Raw genomic sequence first — 18,492 nt, 5'->3', positions numbered from 1 at the left:
TTTTAGCAGATTTGGGTAATAAGGGAGCCCCAGAAAACATTTCTTTGAGTACATATAGTTGAAGCTATCAATGTAAGTATGTTTTATGAACAGCCATTTTAGGAAATTCAAACATGCAGAGATGCTCAAATTGAAGTAAGTAGATACATAGTCATAAGTCAATTTGCTAGCAAATCTTTGAGGGTGAACTTGCTGTTAAGGTTAATCCTTTTAGTTGTATCTTAAAATCTTTTATAAATGGCTTTCTTGAGATGAAATTCCTCTGTCCAGCCATTTAATGTGTGCAATCCACTGGGTGTTAAATTTGTTCATGGAGTTGTGCAACCATTACTATAAACAAAAAGACAAAAAGTTTTTTCTTTTTTTTTTTTTTAATCATGCTGAAATAAAAGTTATCCAAGGATTTTGTTTTTGCCTTAAGGATAGTGGTGCGGGTAATTTGACAAGAATATTTGCATTATAACTTCAATACTGTAAACAGTTATGTTCCATATATGTAAGATATGGTCTTCACTGGTACAGCTTTTACTTGTTTACCTTTGGCAATCTACATACAAGAGAATCTCAGTTCCAACTCTGTATTCTGCACATCTTCAATGTTGCACGTTATATGTCTTTCTTGCCTTCCAGTCCCATGGACGTCTCTCTTCAGTGTTCATGTTTGGGTGTCTTTTCTAAAATTGTTCTGCTTTTTCATTTTGTTTTGTTTTTCTTCTGGGGTCTTCACAATCACTGTTAGAGAAAATAGTTGGTATCCATTTGAACTAGGAAGTTTGACTTAATCAGGACTTGTCTGTTCCTGCTTAGGTACTTTTTTTTTTTTTTTTTGGTACCAGAGTTTAAACCCCAGAGGTGCTTAACCTCTGGCCCACATCCTCATCCTCAGCCCTTTTTATATTTTATTTAGAGACATGGCCTCACTAAATTTTTGAGGCTGACTTTGAACTTGTGATCCACCTGCCTCAGCCTCCTGAGCCACTGGGATTACAGGCATGTGCCACCATGCCCGGTTCAGCTACATTTATGAACCCTATTACTTAGGGGAGTAGATATCTGACATAGATGAAGAAACATGCATATGGAGAAAAGCAGTTGATAACAAAGCCCTCCTCAAAAAGTAGGGAATCAGTGCTAGGGATATACCTCAGTTGGTATAGTGCTTGCCTTGCATGCACAAGGCCCTAGATTCAGTTCCTAGCACCACCAAAAAAAAAAAAAAGTCAATTTTAACATAATTAAGAATTAACTTTTCCACTACTTGAAGTCAGTCTCACCTCATTATTTTCTCTCTAAGAGATTTAACTGGCAAAATAAACAGGAGTCAGCAAAAGAAGGGAGCAGCTTAGACAAGTTCAATATAATTTTTAAAATATATTAAAGGACATTGCTTGTAACTAGATCCTGGCAGTGTGACCCAGTATGTTCAAATATGATTTCTCAGGAGATACACACAAGGAGGAATACACTGGAGACTTGAAAATATTTGCCAGTTGAATTGTTCTCTGCTGTAAAATAAGACATTTTGAACTACAATGAAAGCTGCAAGACCTCATATATCTGGAGTAAATTCCCAGATCTCAAAAATTTAAGCTAAAGCCTAACTTTGTCCAGGCTAGCATCTATTCCTGACAAATTTAAGACTGAATCCAGCAGCCCTACCATTTCAACTGTTCAAGAGAGAGGGAAAGGCATGAAAATAATAAATTTAACTGCTTATAGCCATGGGCCCAAAAATACCCAGATTTGGAGAACTATTTCACACCACTATTTCTAAGTTGATTTGAAGGTAATTAGTTCTTATGTTAATTATTAACACCTCCTCAGTAGTTTGAGATAAGAGGTAAGCTTCATATAATTTGTTCTGAACCTAAGTAGAGGCTCAAAAGTCATATATAGTCCACTGTAGCCTTAATTTTTAGGGTGTATCAGAGCTATGGTGGAGTTCACTTAAAATGTTATTGAACAGTTTATAAGGGCTGGGAATGTGGCTCAGTGGTAGAGTGCTTCCCTGGCATGCATAAGCCCTGTGCTCAATTCCTCTGGTAACACTGGTAGGGACATGTTATTAAAATATTCATGTACCAGTTGAGGTCAAAATAAAACTACAGGCTACATATACTGTAATCTTAAGATCATCTTCATGTGGTCATGGGAAGTTTGTTTGGTCATTGAATGAGGCTTTGAATCTCAATACTATAAGACTTGGGCATGTCCATTATGAGACTTTAAATCCTATAAGGAGAAAATATGCCTACTTCTTTGAGTTTTTTTGAGAGCTAAGGAAATACATGAAAATGCTTAATACTCAAAAGGCAGAATGGTACAGTATATCTTAGAACATAGACTACAGAGCCAGTTGGCCTGGATTGAAGTGACATTTCTGTCACTGTTGACTTTGAGCAAATTTTTTATGCCTCAGTTTCATCTAAGTGGAAATACTGATGAATAAATGAGACTATTCTTTTGAGACAAAAATAACTTCATGAGGGTTCACTGAAAAACATTAAAAAACATTCAGGGCTGGTGTTGTGGCTCAGTGGTACAGCACTTGCCTAGTACATGTGAGGCACTGGGTTCAATCTTCAGCACCACATAAAAATGAACAAAGGTATTGTGTCCATCTACAACTAAAAAAAAAATGTTTTGGTATTTTCATCATGACACTATCTCTGCCTTAGGTGCTAGAAAGCAGTATCCCCTCAGTTTTAAGGTATCAGCCAGATACCTTGCTTAGTAAAGTATGCTTTATATGTTTTGTAAAGTGTGTGTGTGTGTGTGTGTGTACACATGATTTACAATTAACTGAAAGATTATACAATTTAGAGACAAATATGGTGAGTATTGATTGACTAATTTTCAGGATCTGATCTGCAGATACCTAAAGTGAATTCAAGCTCTGTGGTCTACTTGAATGTTGGAACTTCGAAGACAAAGCTAAATGAGAACTGCTTTAGAGTCAAAACTGGGTTCTTGATTCCTGCTCAAATGGTTAGCAACTGTAGTGTCATCTTAGGCAAATAAACTTTGAATCAGCTTCTTTAACTTTAAAATATGGTAGCAGTTAATAGAATACCAAATATATAGTAGTTTGTCATGTTCTATAGCACGATCTATAGGCTCCAGCATTAGAATCTCCTGGAATATATTATTAATATGTAGATTTTGTTATCTCAACCTACATATGTTGCTTAAAAATCTGAGGGTGAGATTCAGGAATCTGCATTTTTAATAATCTCACCAGGTGATTCTTCTAACCCAATCCCTAATTTTACTTGAAAGCACTAAGGTAAAAAGCTTGCCCAAATCAGATCTCTAAATACAGGCACCCTTTTATTTGTGTTTTCCTAATTCAATCTTATTTTTATTGTGCTCCAATATCTCTTATCCTTGCTGCAATACCAAGACATAAATGCCAAAATTTTAAATGTTTCCATGTGCATAGATATTCAGTGAAGAATATAGTTCAACCACCACATGAGTATATAGAAAGATGAAGTTCTTTTAGGGAAATTATAAATTCTGTAGTTTATTCCATGATTCTACTAAAGCATTAAAATGTTTTTGGGGGGGCTGGGGATGTGGCTCAAGCGGTAGCGCGCTCGCCTGGCATGCGTGCGGCCCGGGTTCGATCCTCAGCACCACATACAAACAAAGATATTGTGTCCGCCGAGAACTAAAATAAATAAATATTTTTTAAAAAATGCTTTTTTAATAAGAAGCAGCACTACAGTACTCTATTATAGACATCTAAAGTAGCAATATTTGGGGAGCACAGTTTCAATCAGTTTTAAATCTGTTTGATTCTGTAGCTATGTATTGAGTAAGTACCAAGTACAAGACCCTGGAGGTACAATGATGATTGTGGCCCTCTAAAACATAAGGTTTAACCTTTTTAGTGTCATAGATCTCTGTCAATCTAGTGAAGTCAGTGGATATTTTTTTTAAAAAAAGAAAACAATAAAACAGTTTTTAGGGTCTAAGGATGTAGCTCCGAGGTAGAATGCTTGCCTAGCAAGCGTGAGGCCATGAGTTTAATCATCAGTACCACAAAAAAATAGTAACAAGTTTTTAAATGCAGAAAGTACACTGCATTAGATTACAAACGGAGCAAATAATATTGATATAGTTATCAAAAATAAATATGTGCTTTATTAACTCCTTACTTAAAATCTAGCAGTGGCTTAATTATAATTTCAATAGTGGTGAATGAATTATTTCAAGTTATTTACAACAATCGCAATGATATGAAAATACTCAGTGCAATTGTGACGGTCAAAATTGTACTACTCTAAGCTGCTACATTCAAATTTTATTAGTAATTAGTGAAAATAGAGTTATAATTTTCCTCCATACAAGTTCATGGATTCTGAATTATGTCTATGGATCCCTGGTTAAGATTTTTAATAAGAGGTCGGGCATGATGGCACATGCCTGTAACCCCAGTGGCTTGGGAGGCTCTGATTAGAGGATTGCAAGTTCAAAGCCAGCATTGGCAACTTACCTACACCCTAAGCAACTTAGTGAGACCCTGTCTCAAGTTTTAAAAAAAATAAAAAGGCCTGGGGAGGTTGCTCAGAAGTTAAGCACCCCTGGGTTCAATTCCCAGTACCAAAAAATATATATATATATATACACATACCACACACACATATATGAACATATATGTTCATATAACAGATATGAACCTAGCTATCTTCAAGGCCCAATTAAGATCTTTTTTTAAAAAAAAAAAAATTGTAGTTGTGGTTGGACAGAATGCTTTTTTTTTATTTTTATGTGGTGCTAAGGATTGACCCCAGTGCCTCACACATGCTGGGCAAGCACCCTGCCACTGAGCTACAGACCCAGCCCCCATTAAGGTCTTTAGAGACCTTGGCACAGAAAATTTGTGGTGCCTTAACCCATATAACTCAAAATCATAATGTGAATTAAAGAAAGTTCTTACTGTCCCATGGTGAAGATTAAGATATTTTTAGAAAATGCTAAATTATCTCCATTTGTTTCTTGGGCAGGAGAATGTAGCTGCTTTGCTGATATCTGAAAGTGTAGGTTTAGAATCCAGGCTTGGCTGTGTCCACTGCACTTGGTACATATAAGAGCTTAATAATAGAATGAGTGAAATAGAAAAAGTAATCATGAAATTCATCTGGAAAAATAAGAGACCCAGAATAGCTAAAGCAATTCTAAGCAGGAAGAGTGAAACAGGTGGTATTACTAAAGCAGACCTTAAACTATACTACAGAGCAATAGTAACAAAAACAGCATGGTACTGGCACCCAAACAGGCTGGTAGACCAATGGTACAGAATAGAGGACACAGAGACTAACCCACAAAATTCCAACTACCTTATATTAGACAAAGGTGCCAAAAGCATGCACTGGAGAAAGGATAGCATCTTCAACAAATGGTGCTGGGAAAACTGGAAATCCATATGCAACAAAATGAAATTGAATCCCTATCTCTCACTATGCGCAAAAGTTCTCAAAATGGATCAAGAATTAGGGATTAAACCAGAGACTCTGTGTCTAATAGAAGAAAAAGTAGGCCCTAATCTCCATCACGTGGGGCTAGGCCCCAACTTCCTTAATAAGACGCCTATAACACAAGAATTAAAACTAAGAATCAACAAATGGGATGGATTCAAACTAAAAAGTTTTTTCTCAGCAAAAGAAATATAGGTGGGGCTGGGGATGTGGCTCAAGCGGTAGCACACTCGCCTGGCATGTGTGTGGCCTGGGTTCGATCCTCAGCACCACATACAAAACAAAGATGTTGTGTCTGCGAATAACTAAAAAATAAATATTAAAAAAAAAGAAATATAGGTAAACAGGGAACCTATATCCTGGGAACAAATTTTTACCCTTCACACATCAGAGCTCTAATCTCTAGGGTATATAAAGAGTTCAACAAGATAAGCACCCAAAAAACAAATAATCCAATCAATAAATAGGCAAGGACCTGAACAGACACTTCCCAGAAGAGGATATACAATCAACAAATATACGAAAAAATGCTCATCATCTCTAGCAGCCAGAGAAATGCAAATTAAAACTACTCTAAGACATCATCTCCAGTAAGAGTGGCAGCCATTATGAAGACAACAAAAAGTACTGGCGATGATGTGGTGAAAAAGATGCATTCATACAATGCTGGTGGGACTGCATATTGGTGCAGCCAATTTGGAAAGCAATATGGAGAATCCTTGGACACCTGGGAATGGAACCACCATTTGATCCAGCTATTCCTCTTCTTGGACTATACCCAAAGGACCTAAAAACAGCATACTACAGGGACATAGCCACATTAATGTTTATAGCAGCACAATTCACATTAGCTAAACTGTGGAGCCAACCTAGATGTCCCTCAGTGGATGAATGGATAAAAATAAAAGTGGCATTTATACACAATGGAATATTAGCAATAACAAATAATAACATCATGGCATTTGCCGGAAATGGATGGCATTAGAGAAGATTATGCTAAGTGAAGTTAGCCAATCCCCAAAAAACAAATGCTGAATGTCTTCTCTGATATAAGGGGGGGTGACTCAAAATGGGGTTGGGAGGGAGAGCAAGGGAGGAAGATTACCTCTAGATAGGGAACAGAGGTGGGAGGGAAAGGGAGGGAGAAGGGGAATAGCATGGATGGTGGAAGGAGACCCTCATCATTATACAAAATAGATGTATGAAGATGTGAATTTGGTGTCAACATACCTTATATACAAACAGAGATATGATAAATTGTGGTATCAAGGTGATTTTAAGAATTGTAATGCAAAAAAATAATAAGAGAAAAAAATTATAAAAAATATAGAATGAGTGAATAGCAGTAATTTTAGAGAACATGAAATTCATCAAGGGACAATATGAAAAATGGAATACAATATTAGGTATTATATGCTCTTTTTGCTCAATCAATTAATGGAATAGAGGGGTTGTTTGTAACCCAAGTAGTATCCATTGCAGGTAGAAGTAAAGAATAGGGATACTATCCTCAAATGACCCACTAATGTGTAAGTTCTGTGAGAAAGATATTTGAATGTATCCATGTGTTCCATGTATCCAAAAGCATAGGACAGTGCCATAACACCCAACTAATTTGTCCTGCCTGGACCAGCCTCATTTCTAGGGTATCTGTCTGAGCTCTGCTCAGTTTAGCATTAACCTATCCCCATCTGTGGAAATTAAAAATGCCTCTTACAATTTAATAGGCATTCAGTAAGCTAATGAGAAGAAATGTTTTATTTTCTCCTCAACAGAAAGCAAATAATTACCATAGTATTATATTTAGCTAAGATTTTCATTACTTCAGTGTAGGAATTTCCTCCATTTTAAAAGTAAAAGCACAAATCTGTCCATCGTTACTTTATTAACAAGCAAAGACATTGAGCATAGAACCTAGGATTGTTCAACATTTAAAATTCACTACACAGGAACTGCTACTAGTATCTTTCCTTTTAAGGAAATACAAAATAAAACACTTTTTGTTTGTTTTGTTTTGTTTTGTTTTTGTACCAGGAATTGAACCCAGGGGCACTTAACCACTGAGCCACATTCCCAGCCACCACCACCACCTTTTTTTTTTTTTTTTTTGAGACAGGTTCTCACTAAGTTGTTGAAGCTGCCTTGGAACTTGTGATCCTCCTGCCTCTGTCTCCTGATCCACTAGGATTGCAGGTGTGCACCATCACATGCTGAGAGCCATAGCCAAGTAGGAATGACATTTTGGGTTGAAAGGTGACCCTGCTCAGGGATTAGGGTGGCTCCAGGTTTAGGGTGGATCCTGCTGGGAATAGTGCAGCTCCAGGATTAGGGCGGATCCTGCTGGGATTAGGGCTATCCTGCTGCCTCAGGCGCCCCGCTCCTTTGGAGTTCTCGCAGGGGTTCTAAGAGACTCGGGGGTTCTGAGAGAATTGGTGCGCAGAGCCGAGTGGAGGCAGGGTGTTCACGGGAAGTGTGTGTAGAGTGTCGGTGAGAGTTCGGGAATAAAGAGTTGCTGTTTGAATCTTCAAGGCTTTGTGGTGGCTCGGTTATTTGGTGCCCAGCCAGACTGCGGCAACCACACCTGGCATAAACAGCATCACTCCCATCCCCACCCTGTACTGGGGATTGAACCCAAGGGGGCTTAACCCCTGAGCCACATCCCCAACCCTTTTTATTTTTTACTTTGAGACAGCATCTCGCTAAATTGCTTATGACCTTGCTAAATTGCTGAAGCTGGTCTTGAAATTGCAATTCTCCTGCCTCAGCCTCCCGAGTTCCTGGAATTACAGGCATGTGCCACCATACCTGGCAAAAAAACAGCATTTTTTACCCTAAGTATTTCAGTGCTCAATTTATACAAAAGAAAACCATCACAGCCATGACTACAAATGTGGTTTTTTTTGTTTTATTTTGGTTTTGTTTTTTTGCACATTTCCCAATCAGATGCAACAACCATTGTGAAACTAACACCAGGTGACAAATGTTCTGTAACTATTTAAAACACATCTTTTAAAGCTATTTAAATTAAAAATGCATAATATTTTTAAAAACTTTATATATAAAATCTATGCTGCAATATTATACCTTCACAGTGTAATTAACAGCTCTTTATCTTTTCTAGTCTATGCTCTAAGAAAAACAGTTCAAAGTGAAAAACCAGCCTCTATCTCAGAGCAAAGCCTGTCAAAGGAAGGGACATGACCTTAGTCCTTGGAAAAACCCACAGAGCACTCCTAGGCACATTCCTGTAAGGGTCCGGCGGACGTCATGAAAAAATGGATCCAAGTATTTTTTTTTTCATTCACGTGATTTAAATGGTTTAATTTAAATTAGGTAAACAGCTGTTGAGGATTGTTTTAATATGTGAACAAAAAAGGACGTTAACAGATCTGTTTGTTTACTTTCACCAGGAAGAGACCACCAAGAGACCGGCTCATGCAACAGCAAAAGGGGATTTATTGAGGATCCAATCCAGCGCACTGGGGCTCCAGGCTCACTCAACAAGGGAGAGCGGCCCAGAGCCCTGAGCAGAGGTTAAGCAGTGCTTAAGTACACTTTTTGGGGAGGGCAGGGGCTTTGCATACATCAGAACAAATCATCATGAGGCGCGGGAAAATCGAACAACAACTCTCAAACTTGATTAGCACATTCATTGACGGGAACAGGTCGGGCGGGGGTGATAGGTCAGTTCTAAAGCGGGGTACACATTCAAACTGATTGGTTTAGGCCCTGAGATGCCTACGTGCCAAGCTGCACAGGGTCCTAGGTTATTAAACAACTAGATGGTCAGGGGAAATATTTACTGGGCAGTCCCGGGAATTGTCCTAACAGCTACAGGAATTTCAGGTTTTGGGTGTAGCATAGGAACTTAACAATACCTGGTCCTTTACATTTTAACTCAGGCTTTGCAGCTTAGAAACTTTACGATACCCGGTCTTTTACACTTTAACTTCAATTTCTTTTACTCTTACAATTCCCACCCTGCTAAGTTGTTTATCTACAAATAACAGGAGAGATCTGCTGCGCCAGGTATCCTGACTCAGTCAGGCTAGGTGGGGATCCATAGCAGCCCCCTAGTAGCCACCAATCAGCATGAGACAGGGAAATACCTGGGATGCCAGATGACCCTTCCAGTATTTTCTGGTGGTTGATAACAAGTTGGGAAACCATGTAGTTCAGCACGTACACCCCTCTTGGCTCAAACCAATCAGTTCAAACGAATACCCCTTTTGTACCGACCAATCACCCCTACCCAACTTGTTCCCGTCAGTGAATGTGCTAATCATGTTTTAGAGTTGTTATTTGATTTTCCCGCGGTGTGTGATGATTTGCTAAAAGAGGCTATGATGTATGTGAAGTCCCTGCCCTCTCCAAAGAATGTATAAAAATGCTGCAAACCCTGGGCTCGGGGCCTCTCAGCATCACCAGTTGCTGTGTGTGCGTGCGGAGGACTGAGCTAGCTTGCAATAAACACCTCTTTGCTGCTTGCATTGATCTTGGGTCTCTGGTGGTCTTTGGGGGTCCCGAATTCGAGCATAACATAAGCTGGGTGTGGTGGCACACACCTGTAATCCCAGGGACTGGGGAGGCTGAGGCAGGATGATGGCAAGTTGTAGGCTGGCCTTAGCACCTAGGGAGACTTTCTCAAAATAAAATATAAAAAGGGCTGGGGATGTAGCCCATTCAGTGGTAGAATGCCCCTGGGTTCAATCCCCAGTACCAAAGAACAACAACAAAAGTACACAGTTCAAGATTTCTGGGGTTTGTGTTGGTAATTTACACTATTTGGGTTTTTTAAGCCCTCCCCTAATAAATAATGTTTTCACATAGCTTTTGTAGAAGGAATAAAACAGTTCATATGAAAGCATCATTGTTTAGACTGAGAAAATGCTAATGGAAGTAAAGAGTGATTTCTAAGTCCTCTGATTCACCTGGGAAGCATGAGACCATTATCTCTAAATTAGTGCATGATTTAGATTATTTTAGTTCTGACTCAAGCACTTGTGTTGGTCAACACATAGCCTGAAGAAGTTAAATACAACTTGATTTTACAGATGAGGAAATTAGGTACCTGGAAAGTAAAACCTGGCCTGATCTGAACTGATAGTGAAGCCAGATTTAAAGTTAGGTAGTCAGTGTAGTTAGGTAAATCGGGTCTAATATCGAGTAAGATCTAAAATGGAGGCCATGCTGACAATGATTCCGGGAAACGCAGGACAACTCATGGAATGCTAATGAAGTCCCGGAAAGGCCCTAGGCCAAAGTCCACCCCAAAGAAATGTTAATGGAACCCAGGAAACAGCCCCAGCAGATTTGAAGATAGCCCATCCCAAGAAGTGATAATGAAGTCCTTCCTGCCCAGATTACTTGTTTGGCCCACCTGTGTCCCACCCCTCAGGCCTTCCAACCTACATTCCATCACCAAAACTATAAAAAGGGGAGACAACCACACTTCCACAGATTCCACCTCTTGGGTCCCCTTCTTCCTCCGGGAGAAGTCTTTTCTGCTGTTCTTTAATAAACTTCTAATTTCTACTCTGACCTTGCCTCGGCGTGCTCTCTGGTGTTATTCTTCAACATTGGAGAAGCGAGGACTCATCACCGGTCAACAGCGGTAACAATAGGAAGGTGTCTGCAGGCTGTACTCACCCACAAGTGTGAGCATCATTCACTCCCCAGCAGAAACATTGATCACAGTATCCTGCACAGACCCTTCTGGGTACATTCCATGATACAGTGTGTGGACCTTATTGCCATTCTAAACTCTAAAGACTCATGAATTCTAGATTACACTGACCCTAGGGTTTTAGAAAAAGGATTGTTGACTTATAGTTATTTTCTTTCCAGAGCAATCATCTAGGCCATGTGGTGTTTAAAGAACAAATACAGTTACAATACAGCACAATTTCAATCCTAAATATTCCTTTTTAATGTTCAATCTTCATGCAATTCATATGACCCTAGTAAAGCATTAAGATAACTGGGTTCCATGGTCAGACTATGCTCAATCTTTCCCTTCCTTTGTCTTCTTATTTACCCATATAGATAGTACATGACCACTAAGTCATAGCTTCTTTGCAAGCAAGAGTTATAACACATTTATTTTCACACTTCCTTCTGTGCTTAAAACAGGACTTTTGTTTCTTCAGCAAATATTCATTGGGTATCCACTAGGTGTCAGATAATATACTAGGTAGATCTGGGGATATGAATATAAGTAAACACAGATGTGTTCATACAAGTTTGACAGTCTTACGGGGAGAGGTAGAAAAATAAATCTGCAAGTCCAAAACATTGCAGTGTAATGTAAAGGTTATAATGGCAAAAAAATGCCAGAACTATTAATTTTAGATTTAGTAATCTATCAGTATCAATTAAATGAATCAAATGCATGTGTTAGCATGAGTGATGTATCAAAACATTGGGTAAGAACTGCGTAGAAATCAAACGATCAACCAACAATGCATAGGAAAGAGGACTACTTGATCCCAGGTAAGCTATCAAGCAAGATACTTTTTTAATTGGACTTCTGAAGTAAAACCTTTAACTTAAAAACAAATCACTTTTTCATCATTTAATCCAGTTTTTGGTTTTATTTGGAGCTTTTTGGCTTTACTTGTTCTAGATGTTAAAATTCTTTTGTCTTAATTCTCACCTACCTTCTCCAGTCCTCCTAATTGTCTCATTTTCATTTTCCCTAATCAATGCCAACCCTAATCTTTAGTAGAATGGGGATTTTCTGATTTAAGAGAACTAAAAAGTAATTTCCAAACATAGCTCCCCAATAAACCTCCCTCAGTGACTAAATTTCTACCATTAGAATATTTCTCTTTAGAAGCCTAATATTGCATTGTGGTTTCCCCTGGTCATAAAGACTAAGGAGCATCAACAGACCATGAAATTACATTTTTTCCCCTTTTTTCAGATTTTTTAGTTAATTTTTAAATTTACATACAATAAGTTTCTTTTTGGTGTATAATTCCAATTTTAACAAACACATAGTCATATAAACACCACCATAATCAAGATTTAGAAGAGTTTCATTATCCCCAGAGAGTTCTCTTGTGCCACTGCATTTATAATTTTTCTGGTTAAAATTACTTATTTTTCCAAAAATCATTTATGAATGTTTCATGACAAAAAGTATGTCTTTGGGAGTTAAGAGTATCTTTTCTAATACACTTCTATGGAAACATACAAAGAAAGGGTAAATCATTACACCGTTATTAGACATTAGCAACTTTGTAATTTAAACTATTGAAAAGATTTAAGAAAAGGTGAAGGAAGTATACATTGGGTTAGATATTGGTTGGAGTCAAGGGGTTGTAGAGATGATTAGGAACTGACTATGGAGCAGTGTGCATGGAAGGATAGATAAGGGTGGTATGTTTTGAGTAAATAGAAGAATCCTTGATTCTCAGATATAGGGGGCACTAAAGAAAGAGATGAGTCCTGAAGAGGCATAGCCTTCATGTAAAAATTCATGTTTTAATCTGAAGGCATAGCGCGGAATTCTAGTACTGATTCTGTCAGTAACTAATCCTTGAGAATAAATTTCTGGGCCCCAATTTCATTATCTCCAAGATATTAAGTTTGAACTAAGTATATTCTTTCCCCCCACACTTTAAAAATCATTTATTTATATAAAAAACTTACTTGTGTTTTTTTTTTGGGGGGGGTACTGGGGATTGAACTCAGGGACACTTGACCACTGAGCCACATTGCCAGCCCTATATTTTATTTAGAGACAGGGTCTCACTGAGTTGCTTAAAGCCTCATCGTTGATGAGGCTGGCTTTGAACTCATGATCTTCCTGCCTTAGCCTCCTGAACTGCTAGGTTTACAGGCATGTGTCACTGCGCCTGGCAAAAAAAAATTACTTGTTTTTGAAAGAATTAACAAGAGAAAAAGAAAAAAGGTATGGAGCAGATGAACTAAGTATATTCTAAGGTCCATTTCAGTGTTCTCCAACTAGACACAAACCCTTATATGTGTGTGTTGTTTCTTCTCTAAGATTTTTGTACTCTAGTTTTAACTGAAGAGATACATCTATAGATAACAGAAATCAAATTCTAGCAAGCATTATGATTTCTTCAAACTGCATGCAGTTTGATATCAGATGCTGCATAGCAGAGTTAGTTCTGATCTAAATTGGGTTTGAGTGAATGTAACTCTGAACTTCAGCCTTCTCATTAATAGAATGGATGTACTCTAAGGTTCCTTATAACTTGTTAAACTTGCCAGTGTTCCTTCTGGTCTCATTTTCTTTGGGTATGAAACTGCTATTTAACCTTTTGTTGTTTATTTTTACGAACTACTATTCATTCAGTGCCTTATATTGTCAGAACTTTTGGCATTTATCTACATTATTTAAAGACTTCTATAGCACTGCCACACTTTATGAGCATAAAAATATGGGGAAAGTCACACCATACCTTCTACTTCTATCTGGGTAACATTCCAACAGCAAGATCTCATTTCAATTAATAATACATGAAGCCATAGATAAGGAAAGGATAGAAAAAGATATATGTGACATTAAACTGATAAGTAAAGGGAAAGGAGCTAACATTTGAGGGCCTACCATGTGCTAGGCATTTTATACAAGTTATAAAGGTCATTTTCTTAGGTCATTGAGATGAACAGGCAGAGTGACTTCACAAGGCAAGTTTGCTCGTCTTGATAACAAAAAATGTAAAAAATTTTTAAAAAGATTTTAGGCCATAAGTCACTAAAATTATTCAGAATACTTATTTTTCATGTCATTCTCCACCTTGAGGGCAGAGATGACATGAAGCCTCTACATAGTGTTGAACGGATATTTGTTGAACAAGCATTTTTCTTATGTTCTCTAGAAGTGTTAATGTTTTGAGTCCATGGACCTCTAAGAATTTTATAAAAACTATGGAGGGTTTTGGGATGTTACCTCCCCCGCCTCACACAGGAAGAAAGAGCCAAGATCCTCTCCTGGCCCTAACCACTGAATATCTATATTTGTATAAGACCCATTATTTTAGAATGCTAGAAGCTGCTCTAGGATCCATTCATGTACTTTAGATTAAGGACTGGAAATGTGTGGAAATCTACACAGTCTGGAAGCCATTCCTTGATGGTGGTACATAGTGTAGTATAGAGCTGCCTTGCTTTATTGGTCCTTTATAGATGAGAAAATTGCACCATGCCTCCTGACTGTTAACTAATGGGCATGTTCAGTTTTCCTTTTATGAGTAGGAATTATATCCTCAATAGATTTAGATTCATGAATATGTGCTATAACCCAAAGGTCAGCATTACATACTTAATCTTTTTTAGGTTTTTTGAAACACAAATTATGTAATATTGCAGATAAAAAAATCAAGATCTGTCCCAAAGTTTATCTCACAAGGGTAACATATTACTAGCTCTCTAGATAGAATGATTCCTATTTCCTTTTCCTCCACTCCCTATTCAGAACACTTGGAACTCTGTTAGGACAGTGTCTTCATCTGTAAAATCTTATCTGAGTAAAGAAAGATGACAAAAATCATGTTTCACAGTGGAGCAGAAGGACATGTAAAACAAGTATTTTAAATAATTCCAAACATGGTATGAGAACTGTTCCATGAAGTTTGAGAGTCAAACTTGTTAAACAAAAATAGTGCTGTGTGCGCTAGAAAGTTTTCTACTTACCTATCTGACCGTTGCCTTGCTGCAGAATCTTCAAGGGCTAGTACAGTCTAACCAGAGTAGCTATCTGAATGTTTACCTAATCTCCAAAAGCATTTTCCCTTTTGTACATTACAGCAAGACTGCATCTCTCCTAGGCTTGTGATGGAAGAAATTCAAGTTGTTTACTATTATTATTAAAGTAGAATCAATAGAGCAGAGAAAGAGAGACAGGGGGAAGGAGAAGAGATTAAAGGGAAGTACTGGGGATTGAAATGGAGCAAATTATGTCATATGCATTTATGAATGTCAAATGAGTCTCACTATTATGTATGACCATAATGTACTAATAAAAGTTAAATAATGTAGGTAACAGAGAGAGAGTTTTGTTGATCAAATGTATTAATGTTATGAACATTCAATATGTGCCAGGAGTTTTTTAATTTTCACATAAATTATTTGGGTAGAGAGTGATAGAATCTTCTAAATTCACTCGCCCCAGGCCATATAGTTTTGACTAACATTTGAATGCTCGCTGTAAGCAAAGGCACAGTTCCAAGGGCATTATAAGCATTTCATTCATGTTTCTCACTTAATATTTCTGACAACTCTAAAATTCTGTTAATCTTGTCATCCTGAAACTTAAAGAATTTAGAAATTTAAAGAATTTAGTATTTGCAATATGCACAACATATTGCAAAACTGAGACTCTGAACCCTGGCTGTTCTGACTCCAAAGTCTGTGCTCCATTCCATTAAATTGCCAAATCTTCTGGCATTATCATTAACCTTCACTATAATTTATGAGGTAAGTGTCGCTGTCTGTGTTCAGTAGTCGGGAAGGAATCTTTTGAGGGGGAGTTACTGTGCCACTTCTGAGAGATGTGCTACCTTCCCTCACAAATAGACTTCCTGTGGTGAAATCAAGTCGAAAGGATACAAAAGCTAAAGGAGGTGGAGGTAGTGTGGATGAACCTGTTTAGGAACTGATTATATCTGAGCCTCTGGCTCTTTTGCCTATGAGCTGACTCAGAGCTGGCAGATGGGCCAAAGCCCAGGCAGGTTGATTTCATGGGCTGAATACTTCAAAGGATCTGATTCCTGGCACTGCTATGTACCTTGCTTTTGAGAGGGCACAGACTTGTGAGGGAGGGAACAGGATGGTCTCCATGAGTTATTTGCAAAAGCCCTAGGCAGTGTTTGCTTTGAATCCAAATGTATACAGCTTGTTCTGAGTTTGGCAATAAAACCACAGAATGAGATCTAAGCAGGGCTGAAAATTGGATATATTTAATTTTTTTTTTAGTTGTTGATTGACCTTTATTTTATTTATTTATATGTGGTGCTGAGAATCAAACCCAGTGCCTCACACATGCTAGGCAAGCGCTCTACCACTGAGCCACAGCTTCAGCCCTGGATATTTAAATTTTAAGCATTCTGCAGTACAACAATCCTCAAGTCCTGGATTCCAATCTTGGCTTCAGCATTTAACTGTAGATAAGTTACTAGGCCTCAGTTTTCTTAGGTGTGGAATTGGGATTTTAGCAGTACTTACTTCAAATTTCATGGGCTGGATATGCTAGGATATGCATTATGAAAAGCATACAAAAATTGGAAGTGACAGAGTGAAGTTGAAATTAGTTTATTTCATGGTAAAATATACTTAGATTTCCTTTTTCTTTCTGTTCATTTTAGATATATACTTAGGTTTCTATACCTTGTGGATAGTCAATATAAATTAATGTTTCTGATAAACTTTATAATAGTTTTGGATATTTTTTCAGCATTTTTTGTTGTTTTTGTTGTGAGAATTATACCAAAACGAATAGAAAGCATATACCACAGTTCCTGACATAGGAAACACACTCAAACCATTAGTCATTATTCAATGAAAACTCCTATGTTATAAGAGATCACAGGACATGAATACGATAATTTATTCCTCATTCTTTCATTTAAGATAAATTCAAAAAGGCAATGATTGTATTGGGAAGGAGGGATGAAGAAAATAGCAATAACTTTCATTGAACACCTAAAATGAGCTAAACATTTTTAAACTACATATTGTCTCATTTAGTGCTCACAACAGCCCTAAGAAGTATTTACCCACTTTATAAATGAGATTGCAGACTGAGAGGCACTTAGTAACATGTCAGAGCCCATACAGTCTACACTGTCTAACTTCAAAGCCTATGAATAAAGTAGCCCTTATCTCCACTGGAGCATGTTATTCAGTAGGTAGTCTGACACATAAACAAGGGTGTACATTCAAACTGTTGAGGTTTATCCCAGATGCTTAGGAGCACAGAGCAGAAAGGGTCAACCCTGAGGGGTAGAGTGAGGGCAGTCTCCTTCACAGAAATCAGTGCTCAGAGTAGGACTTTAGGTGGGAATGAGTTAGGGGCTTTTGCTGGTGGACGGGTTAAGGGAAGTCTTTCTGGTTTTCTTCAAGTCATACTAAAAGAGAAGGATTAGAAGGAGAGCTTTCTAGGATTCTTCAAGTCAATATGACTGACTTTTATATCTGGCATTATAATCACAGACAAACTGTCTCCAGAGAGACCAGATTAATGTTGTTTACTTGAAGTGAAATGGTGGGAGTCACATTTAAATGATATCTGTCTGCATCAGAATTGCTGTACTTCCTTGAGCTTTGGGACTAAGCCTAAATATTAATTGTGTAAGTAATTCTTACTGCATGATTATTCTGTACTAATCACCACTGTGTTCATAGGTTAAAACTCTCAGCTGGTGAAAGGTGGAAAGGCTTTGTCTAAATCAGTACATTTAATTCGAGCACATACTATATATACATATATATATTCATAAGTTATACATATTTACTACTATGGTAGTACTAGGATATGCATTATGAAAAGCATACAAAAATTGGAAGTGACAGAGTGAAGTTGAAATTAGTTTATTTCATGGTAAAATATACTTAGATTTCCTTTTTCTTTCTGTTCATTTTAGATATATACTTAGGTTTCTATACCTTGTGGATAGTCAATATAAATTAATGTTTCTGATAAACTTTATAATAGTTTTGGATATTTTTTCAGCATTTTTTGTTGTTTTTGCTATATTTAACTTACAGGGTTTTACCCCCCCAGCAATTTTTTTAAAACAATAGTCCACCATGTGATTTGATCTAATTAAAATTATATTTTAAAATCCAGAAGTATCAAGTTCAAAGCCAGCCTCAGCAATTTAGCAAAGCCCTAGGTATCTTAGTGAGACACTGTCTCAAAAATAAAATGAACTGGAGATGTGGCTCAGTGGTTAAGCGCCCTGGGTTCAATCCCTGGTATGAGAAGAAAGGAAGGAAGGAAGGAAGGAAGGAAGGAAGGAAGGAAGGAAGGAAG

Source organism: Marmota marmota, unplaced genomic scaffold (genome assembly GCF_001458135.2).
Source record: "Marmota marmota marmota unplaced genomic scaffold, marMar, whole genome shotgun sequence".
NCBI classification, from domain to species: Eukaryota; Metazoa; Chordata; class Mammalia; order Rodentia; family Sciuridae; genus Marmota; species Marmota marmota.
This window is presented reverse-complemented; position numbering follows the sequence as displayed.